This window comes from Megachile rotundata, chromosome 16 (genome assembly GCF_050947335.1).
Source record: "Megachile rotundata isolate GNS110a chromosome 16, iyMegRotu1, whole genome shotgun sequence".
NCBI classification, from domain to species: domain Eukaryota; kingdom Metazoa; phylum Arthropoda; class Insecta; order Hymenoptera; family Megachilidae; genus Megachile; species Megachile rotundata.
In genome coordinates, this window is record NC_134998.1 from 6,269,581 (window position 1) to 6,282,453 (window position 12,873).

The 12,873-nt window shown below is 35.0% G+C and overlaps 1 long non-coding RNA gene across 1 annotated transcript; it reads left to right on the plus strand.

Moving 5' to 3' along the window:
- The first annotated feature begins 323 nt into the window (after positions 1-323).
- Positions 324-3,197, plus strand: LOC105663153 (uncharacterized). The gene is made up of 2 exons (XR_001096630.2): positions 324-1,888; positions 1,939-3,197. It is a non-coding gene; the product is annotated as an uncharacterized LOC105663153 (long non-coding RNA).
- The last annotated feature ends 9,676 nt before the right edge of the window (positions 3,198-12,873 follow it).

The following is a 12,873-nucleotide window of genomic DNA, read 5'->3' on the forward strand; positions in this document are numbered from 1 at the left end:
TCGCCAGAGACTGGCGAGTAATTGAAGGACAAGTGAAAGGGGCGTCGTCAAGCCCCTCCCACTCCACCAATAAGAAGTTAGACCACGCCTACAGGCTCCACCCACTCCCGCCCCTCGACTTGACTCCTCCCACTTATAAATTTTGTACATTTTTAAGTTTACAAATTTGTAAAGACAAAGATTCTAAGTAGAAAAAAGTTGACATAGTCCGTACAAGTCTATGAAATAAAACGAAATTTGTATGAGGGAAATTTGAAAACAAAAAGAAAAGGTTTAATTTGATTTTAAATAACTTTATTTCTATTATCATCATAATTATTAGAAAATGAGAGAACACCCATGATCGTTCAATCACTCGTTATTCTAATTCTCACTCAACGATTACATAATTAAGTAATTTTAAGAAAGCAACCCAGCGACATATCCGAAATAAAGAAGGAAAAATGAAACATCTTATTATAAACATATATTAAATTCATACAATTAATTAATATACATATGCATTTCTATATTGTATACGTATATATGTGTATATGCACGGACACGATACATATATACATACATACATATATTCATTTGTATATATATGTAACATATATATTAATTAATACAATAATAATTCCTACGGATTCAGATTAAAAATAAATAATAAAATGAAGAGAAAAAACCACGTTAACTTATTCACCAGACTTCTCATAGGTGTATGACGACATTATCTTTTTTTTTTGCCTTTTAATACCTTCTATAAAGAATTAACTAATTCGCTTATTGGTACGGTTCTACAATCGTTAATTAATACCTTCGTAATTCATTATTTTAAAAATTCTGAGAAAAAGCGTACTCGATTCGGTTCGTTAAAAAAAGAAAGTCTCCATTTAACATTACAGAGAAAGAAAAACGTTCAGAAAATGCAGGGTGATCAAAAAATAATGGTGCAAGAGACAATTGGTAAATTTTTCAGCGGAAAATAAGACGATTTTCGAAATTTTCCCAACAAACGTTTCAAAATATAAAAAATACTGGATTTAAACCAGTTATCTCACTATCTACCATGATCCGGTTACTCGCCACTCGTAAAGTACAATAAAAAAAAGCTTAAAAAAAAAGAGAAGAAGTTATGAAGTTAAAATCCACGAATTTCTCGACGATTGTTTATTTTTGTTGCCATCGATACAATTACAATAAAATACACCATACCGTTTACAATGAACACTTTCGTTCGACTCTTTCCTCTCTACAAGCGAACAAAACTAACGGATAAACAAAGACAACAGGAAAATCGGAAAACCATGTTATTTCCAACTAAAAAAATTGTTCGTTATTGCAGCCAGAATTTTAAGCCGTGATCCGCTATCTATCGACATTTCTTTTTTTCTTTCTTTTTAACGATGCAATCATTCTCGCTGAAGAAAAAACCACGGTTTAAGAATATATTCCATTTATAATCTAAGAAAGGCCGCAGTTTTCTCTTGTACTACAATCTTTAAAACACCCTGTGTGTGTGTGTTTGTGTGTGTAGTAGTAGAAAGTATGTTTAAGTAATTAATATGTATACATGTGTACGTGTATACGTGCACACGTGAATGATACACGTTTCTCATCCTACGTACTTATATGTATGACTACAAAATTCGGATACATATTTATTTTTATGGTGTTCATACATCGTTCACGTATATACGTATTGGGTACAGTCGCGTCCATAAACGATTAAGAGGAAGTGTATGTATTTTCATAAGTGGGAGGAGTCAGGATAGGGGGAGGAGTCAATGAGCGGGGTCAGTAGGAGGGGCTAACAGGCGGAGTCAATGCAGGGAGTAAGTAGGTGTGGCAGTAGGTGAGTCTATGGGCGGAGCCAAAGGGAGGGAGTCAGTAGGTGTGTCAGTAGGCGAGTCTATGGGCGGAGCTGGTGAGGGAAGTCAGTAGGCGTGTCAGGAGGCGAGTCTATGGGCGGGGCAAATGGGAGGAGTAAACGGAAGGGACCAATTTGAAGAAGAGAATGGTGTAATACAGTAACACAGTGTAATGTAGTGTAGTGTAATTTTGATTTCGAAAGAACTTAAAACCTACACTTCTGCTTAATCGAGAGATGGACGCAAGAATTTATGGACAAGGTCCGAAATTCAACTAGGTAGGGTGGTCATGTTGCTCAGGTGAATTTGTACCTTTCCAATTAGAAAATTTCACGCGGACACACAAACATCAGTTAAATATACATTACACGCGAATCAATTCTATCTAATTCGTTTATCACGAATATTCGTAAGTTCATTTCAAATTTCGCGCCAATACCTTCGTCCATTTTCTGAACCAGTCAGCGACCAATCGGGACGCTAGAATTTGACTTGAGCAATATGGCCGCCTCACGAGGCTCGAATTCCACCGTTTTCAAATCCGTCCGTTTTTATGGAAAGCAAGACCGAAAACGCGACCGTACGAGCATTTAATGTATACCGATACACACGCATACATGAGCACTTGGTTCACATAGGTGCACGTATATTCGTATATATGCATTGTATATACATATATATATACGGACATAGAATGTACAATTGAAGTGGAAGGGCGATATGTAAGACTCCCGGGTTCAGAATTAGCCTTCCCAAAAATGATTCGTTTTGCACACGCACTCGGGGAAAAAAACCAGAGGCATTCGTTCGGAGAAACGCATCGTCATAGAAACAAAGCTTAAGCGTATAACGTCATAGCGGTTACAAATATCTTGTATATAAAAAATGCGTGCAGTGAAGGAATCAGACTGAATTTAGAACGATCTTTTAAAGCGGACGTAAAAACGAAAAATTCGTAATATAGTTTTTCTTTTTCTCGACGACCGGAGTTTATCCTTATATATTTATATAACCATGTTACATATAGGGTGCTTAATATAGGAGGCGCTATAGTGTACAGTACAATTCCCTACCAATAAAACGAAATAATTTTCGGCAATACTTCCCCCCACCCTCTCTCCTCGTTCGAGTTTCAGTCAAGTCCGAGGGAAAAAACGTTGAAACCGGGAAAATCTTGAGAAATTAAAAAGGGTATTGAATTTCTGAAAATCATCTTATTTTCAGCACAGGAATCGTAACTGCGTTCTTGTACTATAATTCATGAGACACCCTGTACATATTGAATCGTTAAGCATATATATATAATATATATATAATATATATAATATATATATATATTTTTTTAAATACGTAAACACCACACGAGCGTGTTATCTTTTCTCGACCAAGAAAAGATTGTTTCCTCTTTTTTTTTAAATCTTATCTCATTCATCACAATATCGGCACACATACAGAGACGCAGGTAGAAAATGGGACCAGGTTCGACGTGCGAATACCATGCGCGAACCTTTTCTTTCTCGAGTAGAAAAAAGTCGAGGCTTTTTCTTTCCTCCTTGAAAATTTACTTCTTTTCTCGTTTTTTTTTCTTCTTCTCCCTCCCCAGGCTTAAATCCGCCGCGTTATTTAAATCCTAATCTTTTGTGTTTAAAGTAATGATTTTATATCCTAGAAGAGCTATATATTCAATATTTATTATCACAACAAATATCTTTCTGCTAGTTTAAGAAAGCTTTTCGCCCTTTGATTTAATTTGATATATATATATCATATATATGTACGTGTGTATGTAATGCATGTGTGTGTGAGTGTGTGTATGCGGCGTATATAATCCGAATGCTTAATATACGCGACATCCTGTACAACAGTGATAGGCAAATCAGCTGCGCTCGCGAGTATACAGGCTTATTAAAAGTTAAAATAAGATTTTAACCGCGGGAATGTAAGGGGGAGGGGCGCCACGCCCCTGCGTATCCCGATCCGAATGGTCAATGTTGATAAATCTGAGACAAAATTGGGAAAGGAATTTTCAGTTCTTTCTCTCTCAATGCCCCTGAGCTCGTCGGGCATTTGATTTGCCCAACACTGGTATACCTTTCCACTGTGAATTTTTTCTGGTTCTTTTTCTTTATGGGCGTGGTCTACGCCACACTCAGTAGCGGCAATATAACGAGAGTCTACTGGACGAATAAAAATGATAACAACATCAATTAACATTAGATCGTAAAGAATAACAGTGGAGTCTCGTTATATTAACGAGGATGTCTCGATATCTTCCTGCGTTGGGGGCCCTAGAGGCGGGGAGGACCATTGTCATGCTTGCAGGAAGAGGACACTACAGTGTGATACATAATGAATGTCTACGTTGTTACTTTTTACAAGGTAGTAAACATATCATTATAGGAATGTTAACTGAGTGTGACGTAGCATAAAAGACAAACAAAATAGAATTGAAATAATTTTCGATGTTTGTTCAACTCTGATATGTGTAACATCCCGTGTAGATAAATTATTTGAAGTCCTCGTTGCTACAATAATTTCGATAACAAGTAAAAGTACCACTGGACAAAGAAAAAGCCAGAGAAAATTCATCGGTGAAAAATCCCCGAACGTTTAAGTAAAAAAAAAAAAGAAAAAACAAAAAAGATAAACAAAAACAATGTTATTCACAGAATCCTAGTTACTTTTCCATTTACGCGCGATTTAGTTCTTTTTCTGCAATTCGAAACCTTAGCCTAAGAGTCCGTTAGAATTATCACTAAGCTACGTCGTGAATATATCTCTCAAATACCGTTAGACAATGAAAATCGCAAAAATCGTAATAACTATACTATTATATATTTTTCCATTATTTCGTACCGCAATCTCTATTTCTTTAATATATGGTTATTAGCACTATATATATATAATATATATGTATATATATATATATCGCGTTTATTTTTTTGTTGCTTATTAATGAACATTACGATCAATTATTATTTATTATTACTTGTTAATACCTATTTATTCCATTCATCATCATAATCAGCATCCTCGTCGTCATCATCGTTATTAGTTACTATTAATCTGTTTAAAATTAATTAATCTTTCATTCTTGTTAGGAATAGAGGTTACTCGCGAATTAGTCCACTTTGTTGCATTAATCAATAGTCACTTTTTTTTACTTTTACAATAATTAATCGATCTTACCAACTAATTACTCTTTATCAAACTGCATGTATTTCTATACTATTAATAATATTATAGGAATGTATATATGCGTAGGCGCGCGCGCGCGCGCGTGTACGCGCGCATAGCTGTGTAGTGTGTACTTGTTTGTGTGTGCATGCGTGCGCGCGCGAGTGCAATATATACGTATAAACAATGTGTCTGTCTCTGACTCTGTGTGTGCGTGCAGTACAACCTCGATATTTTCCTGCGCCAGGGGCTGTAGAGGCGGAGCGGTACGTACAACCAATCGCACACTATCCCCACTCCAACCATTTTACCGTTCCTCGATGTTAATGCAGGTCTGTCCTATCCCTACGCTGACCAGAGTCGTTCTCAGTGTGTAAAGTTTCTATGGCTAATCGGTTCAACTCGATTCAAATTCGACGCAATTCAAATTGGACGTGATTGAAATTCGACTCGATATGACTTCACACGATTCAATTCGATCCGACTCAAATTCGACGGGATTCAAAGTTGAGGCGATTCAATTTGGCGCGATTCGACTCGGTCGCACGGTTTCCTTGGCAACGAAGGCGTTACCGTGCGATCTCCTTATCAACGGAGGCGTTACCGTGCGATCCCTTTGGCAACGGGGGCGTGTCGCGTAGTCCCCTTAGCAACGAGGGCGTGCCACGTAACTCCCTTAGCAACGAAGGCCGTTTCCTTGACATTGCGAGATGCGTTGCACAGAAAAACAATGCCACTGCATTGTACAGACCTGCACTAACCGAACTCGCGTTGGACATGTGAGCAACAGAAATTTCAATCTAACAGAAATTTATCAAGGTTTGACTGTATACCGAAAACCTGCAATTCTGTGAATTGTTATGCGTGTGTGTGTGTGTGTGTATGTGTGTGTACGCGCGCTCGTACATGCGTGCCTTAATGTGTCCCTGTACTTGCTAGCTAAGTATGTATGTATATTGTTGTTAATAATACGCTTAAACGACGAAATTGGACTTTACTCCTTGATTCTTCTTGATTCACCTTTCTTTGATCTTTCGGGATGTTTGTTTCGAGACGTGTGCACGAGGGACACTTTTTCGTTTTCTATATCTAATGAACAACATGACACACACGAACTAATATCTCATAGTTGTATTTAGAATTTTCTTCATTTACTTATCGTTGAAAATCGGTGCATGGCACACACTCTGTCTTAACACTTTGACAGTCGCTTATCTTATGCGATTGTTTCAGCAACCTTCGAAAGATTCTATGATTTATCGGTATTTAAATTACAATTAATTCGGTGATTAGAAATGAGGTAAAGAACGCTGGCCTGGGTCAGTACCGGCCGTCAAAGTGTTAATCCCTACAGGGTGATTCAAAAGAGATGAGCAAAACTTCTGTGTGTTAAAATCAGGGTTATTCTGACCCAATGAGCTGTATTTACATTTTTAAGAGAAACTGATAAATAATAACATTATGGGGATTATTTTCGGTACTTAATTCCCTTGTCATTATTATGTTTATGAACATATATATGTTTATATGAACTTCCCTTATATTAAACATTTTTGGCCACCCTTTTTGAAGCACCCGTATATATATATAGATTTAGTAAACGTATACACTTATTGATCAATGTATACGTATGACAATGTATTTATAAACAGAACTTTTGTTATAGTGGAAGCATTATCTATCGAGGTTGTAACAAATTTGAAGGTTTTTAAATTTTGAGAAGGCAAGGAGGCCTGTGTTGCGTTCGAATATACCGATTGGTAACTTTGATGTATTTTCTGTTAGAAGACAACCATCTCTACGTATGGTAGATGGAGTCTCCCCAATCCTGAACAGAGGTGGGTGGAGTCTCCCCATTACTGAACAGACATGGGTGGAGTTTCCCCACTACTGAACAGACGTAGGTGGAGTCTCCCCCTCTACTGAGCAGAGGTGGGTGGAGTCTCCTCACTACTGAACAGACATGGGTGGAGTTTCCCCACTACTGAACAGACGTAGGTGGAGTCTCCCCCTCTACTGAGCAGAGGTGGGTGGAGTCTCCTCACTACTGAACAGGCATGGGTGGAGTCTCCCCACTACTGAGCACAAAAGGGTGGAGTCTCCCCACTTCTAAGCAGAGATGGGCGGAGTCTCCCTACTATTAAAAGTTTAACTCATATTTAGACTCGTGAAACGTTTAATACAATAACTAGTAATTGTATACATTTACTAAATTTTTACATTTTTCCCGTAATAAATTAAACAGAATTGTTCCAACGGGAATTCAATGCTTATTGTGAAATTAACATTTACTTTAAAATCGTTCATTATATTACTTGGATATCTTGATTAAATAATAAGTGTGCGTGAAAGCTTCATTGAAATTTCTCATTTTTTATATCCACTATATAGATTGTACGTTTATTGCAATTATGATATACACTTAAGTCATCGCACGATAAAAATCTAAACGAAAATTGACTTCAACGAAGATCATTTCAAATTCATCGAGGATATTTTTGTTACCAATATTAACAATCTTCTTAAATCAACAACATAATTGCATTTTGAACTGAATTCGTAATCGTTTGCACTTTCAAGGACATGTACCTCATAAATCTTCTTTTAAAATCTATTTATACCTATCAATTTTTTTTTTTAAGGCAAAAAATGTTATACTGATTTACGAATTTAATTTGCTACTTTCGAAGTATTTTGAAAGATTCGTCAGCCTTCGTTACATTTTTATCGAAACGTCGGTAAAACTTGTATTAAAAAAATATTTACAGATTTTTGCATTTTCATAAAGCACTTTAAACATCGAATACCGAACTTTTGATCAGTTTTACCCCTTTCTTTCGCTCCCGAACGAAATATCCGAATTTTCACCGAACTGAGTATTTTAAGTACTCAAAAATGCATGAAATATTTTGCTCACGTGATCTCGCGAAACATTTGTTTTCTTTCGTTAGCAACATAGAAAAAAAGAAAAACAAATACTAGAAACGTAAAAGAATATTCAACAAGCAGTTTTATTCTTTGTATTTTAACATTTGAAATAATAGCGATAAGAACTTAATTATCGAGCGTTACAATTACTATTATTTAAGCACATTTCGTGTATATATATCTCTTACTGAAATACGAGGAACTGTAGGAAGGAAAAAAGAAAAAAAAAAGTGATTCATTAAAATTTGAACACACACGTTCGCGGCTTGTTTAAATAATACTGTATAACAATTAAAAATCAAACTACATGGATAATCATTATTTTTTTTTTCTTTTTCGTTTAACTATATATGCGATCAGTGAAAGAAAAGAGAAATTAATTAAATAGCAACTTTAACGATAATATCATTTAACTCTGTTAAATTTCCATCCGCTAAACCTATCGTTATATTATCGTACATATTCGTTAACAAAATGTTAAGACGTAAAAACTAATTACGTATGCCTTCGTTTTTTAATCGTCACCGGCATTGTCTCTCCGTTAGCCATTGTAAAAAGTACTTAAATATTTGTATCGTTAAATTTGGCGACTTACACGAAGAAAAATCGAATTTACAATTATTATCATTTAAAAGCTACAGAAGAAAAAATATAGAGATATCTCTAACGTGTATAAATTAAAAAGTATATACTCGATACTTTTGGTCTCTACAAAGATTCCCTTACGCTTCGAATGATCGAGCCTTGACTATAAATTCATATTGTGATTAGAATTACACTAGTTAATCGTTACAATCTTTTTTTTTTATCATTTTCAATTATCGTATCAAATCAACAATGGCACACGCCCCTGATGCACACGTATTTTGTGTCGAGAACAGAAATAGCGACAACGCATCCCGAAAGAGAGGTTCGTATGTGTACGTTTTCTTACTGGCGCGTGTGTACGCATGCGCACGGCATAAGCAATCCGATTGGCTCCCAGTGGAGCGCATGCGCATACTAACTAATGTATGCCTGTATAAGCGTACTGAATCAATAATTCACGATAAAAATAGAGTAAGCACACACACATACGTACGGAATACGCATTAAAAAAAAAAAAATAAGAAGAAAAGGTGAGAATACGCATGCGCGTAAGCGTACTGAATTCGTATCGTATCGAATTGCGCGTATGCATAATACAAGTTCACGAATATAACACCTATTGACTGTGTTCCTTTAAAACTTCGCTCCAAACGTAAATTACAAAATGGAGAACTTTCTAAAGCCTTTGAAATTCGATGTGTTTCACTGGACAATATGTTCGACTTGGATAACGGATATTTGTACTGGTTTAAAAACAGAAACTGCGATTTAAAATTAAGTAGCTGATAAAGAAATTCTTATAACTAGCACTGTGGAAACTTTTAGGACGTTTGTGATTGATTTGAGTTAGGACTGTGCGAGGACCAAAATTGGGTATAGCTGGGCCGTGGTGGCTTCTGGGCCTTAGTTTTGGTGTTAATTTTGAAACGCACTGTATACTAATGCAATTATCTACAAATTCATATAATCTGTAATTTTTATTAATTAAAGATGGGCGGAGTCTCCCCACTTCTAAGCAGAGATGGGTGGAGTCTCCCCACTTCTAAGCAGAGATGGGCGGAGTCTCCCCACTTCTAAGCAGAGATGGGCGGAGTCTCCCCACTTCTGAGCAGAGATCTATATAAATAAACTAAATCCTCCAACTATACCCTATAATCACAGGGACGTAGTCGATACGTCAGGGACGTATCTAGGAGGGGCACCCAAGATAAAAAAATTTAGAGAAAAAAATTTGATTGAATTCGTATAAAGAATTAAATGTGATAATATAATTCCTCTCCCAAAATTTGGATTCTCGCACAACCCTAAAATAATTGCAACAGTATAGTAGAAATCGGAACGGTCAACGATCACAATAACAGACTGCGGTCTGGCAATAAAAATAATTGACTGTTTGAATTAGTTCGATCAACAGAACCCTTTGCAGTTTCAAAAGAAGACAGACAATAAAAGTAATATTAGGTACAATGCGTGTTTGCGAATGGATAAACGAGCGGATCAGACATATCGTCAAATGGCGAACAGAGGAACGAAGGAGGAGAGAGAAGTGCTTTGATATTCCGTTTGCTTTTTCTCTTCTGCGCATGCGTACAAGGTGTTGCGAATTAATCTTAAATATACAGCATGCTAACTCTAACTCGAAGTTCTGTTTATAAAATAATGACGACACTGAGGAGAAACAATTACTTGACCTTCCCCGACGATGAAAATTAATTTTTAAACTCCAGTAAAAATCAATAAAAACCTTCGAAATTTTGTTAAAAATTTCACGAATAAAATTATATATAAAAAAAAAATTCAATGATTCAAATAAAGAATTCTGGAATATTGTTAAAAAAAATAGCCCCCAGTGTCGTAAAAGTTCCACATATAAATACTTGGTATATTCTTTAGCTTAGCTTTTCTCAAACTTTTACGAGCAAATATGTCGATCATGCTTGGAGTGTGCTGCCGTTTTATCCCCGTGATAAAATGACAATGGATTCTTCCATTTCACTTGTTCAAAAAATCCATTGTCGTTGGAAGTACCAGCGCTTGCATAAATTTAATTTTTTTTTTGTTCTCCTTGCAATATAAATTTATGTTCCATCTCGTGGAACGCAAAAAAGGTACATTTACTATATTCAATACGCCCTCAGACCTCTATTGTATGTATGCATATATATATATATGTATATATACATATTATTAATAACATTATTTAATCTAATTATAATATCATCGCTACATATTTTCCTTATGTGACTGGTGCTTTTTTTAAAACTATATATATGTATTATACTACCACTGCTGCCACAATAATTCTTCAACGACAAATATTATTACTGCCACTATTAATACTACCGTTTAAAATATTACAATTGCGATTATTAATCGTTATTATCCTCGTCACAATCACTCTTATTTTTATTGTGGTTTACGGATTATTGATTACTAAATATATACATATATATATACATTTATATATATATATATTTATATAAACAGTAAGTTATACTCTCTTATACCATATGTTTTTTAATGTTAGCAGCCTTATTACTATTACCATTGGTTAATTCTATATCACTTAAATATATATATGTATATATATATATTTATATAACTATTGTGATTACTGCAGCTGACCGTCTACTACTATCATTATTTCTGTTTGTTCCACCACTACTATTTATTATTACTATTACTGCTATCATTATCTGTGCAGCATCAGTAATGACAGGGGAATTTTACGAAATAATAGAAGCAGTGATGCCAATACTGATAAAATAACAATAGCAGCAAGTAACAGCACCAATAGCGTTATATTCTATCATTTTTTTCTGTTTAACATTAATTATATTCGTAATAGTAGTTGTAGCAGTAACAATAATTGCACCCATAAATATAGTAGTAATATATTATTACGAGTAACTAATGGTAATAATAACAATGGAAATTAAAAAATTAGGGTTGCAAGAATAATATAAATATAGTGGTAGTAGTAGCGATTGGAATAGCAGGAACAGCAATAAACAACAATACAATTAGTACGTTTTAGTAATAGTAACAGTGGTAGTAGGTAATGGTAATGATAGTAGCAGTAATAGTAGCGTACCGATTATAGCCCCGTCAGTGGCGAATCCCATTAAAATATTTCATCAAATTTAATAAGAATACTTCAAATTATTCTACAATTCGGAGATTTAAAGGCTTGGAAAGTTTGAAATTCTAAGGTTGATTCGAAAGTCGCGGGCGCGGAAAGTGGCGCGCGCAGCATCGAGAGTGAAATGCGCACGCATGCGCCGCCATTACGAGAGATGCGCACGCATACGCAGAGTAAGATGCGCGAAGGGACTACGAACCCTACGTCTCTTCACGCTACAATTTACCATACCGTATCTGTATTAAAATAACTGAAGAAAGATTATAATCGTGAAAATGTAAGTGAAGATCGATCCCAAAGCAAGGGTAGATCCGCCCCTGAACCCCTGTCCCCAAAAATATGAAATAATTTTGAAACAACAGCAACGATAATACCAAAACAGTATCGACAGTAGTAATAATCATAATAATTACCGATGATGATTGTAGTAGTAGCAAAAGCAGTAATAATAATAGTGGTAACACCATCATTAATCCTATTATCACAATTACACAATATTGCCGCTATTACTATCATTGTCAAAGCCACTACTACCGTTGCAACTGCTATTACTACGATTATCATTTATTTTCCCATTTATTTATTTATCGGTACGACTACTTTCTTAAATGACCATCGTTAATATTATTGTTGCTGTCGTCGCTAATTCTACACTTTAATTATTATTCTTATTAAAAATTACATATTCTGATCTTTTCTTTTATCATACACGTCATTGATCAAAATATTATCATGGCTATTTATGTTGCTATTACTATTGTTTATATTGTATTATTACTGCTCTTATTTATTATTATTGTTGTTGCTGTTATTAATATTAGTGTTATTATTACTATTACTATCATTATCATTGCATTATCGTTATTCTTAAACTTATCATTATTATGATTCAGTGGTTCTATGGAACCTGAGATATCTGGGTAAAAGCTTAGCGTAAACTAATTTCGATGAATTGCAGAGGCAGCTTTTTCCAAGCATTAGGATACGAATTTTATAAATTATTCTTTTAATTCAAATTGAACGTTCGTTTCTTTTTTCCTTTCTTTGAACGTAAGTCTTCAGGTTTTAGGACACCACTCAAATCTCAAGTCTTTGTTCAAATTTTCGAAGAAATTACATTAAATATTCTACAGAATTAGCAGTCTGAATTAATCTGTTCAAAACATTTGAAGTTGAATGTTTGAT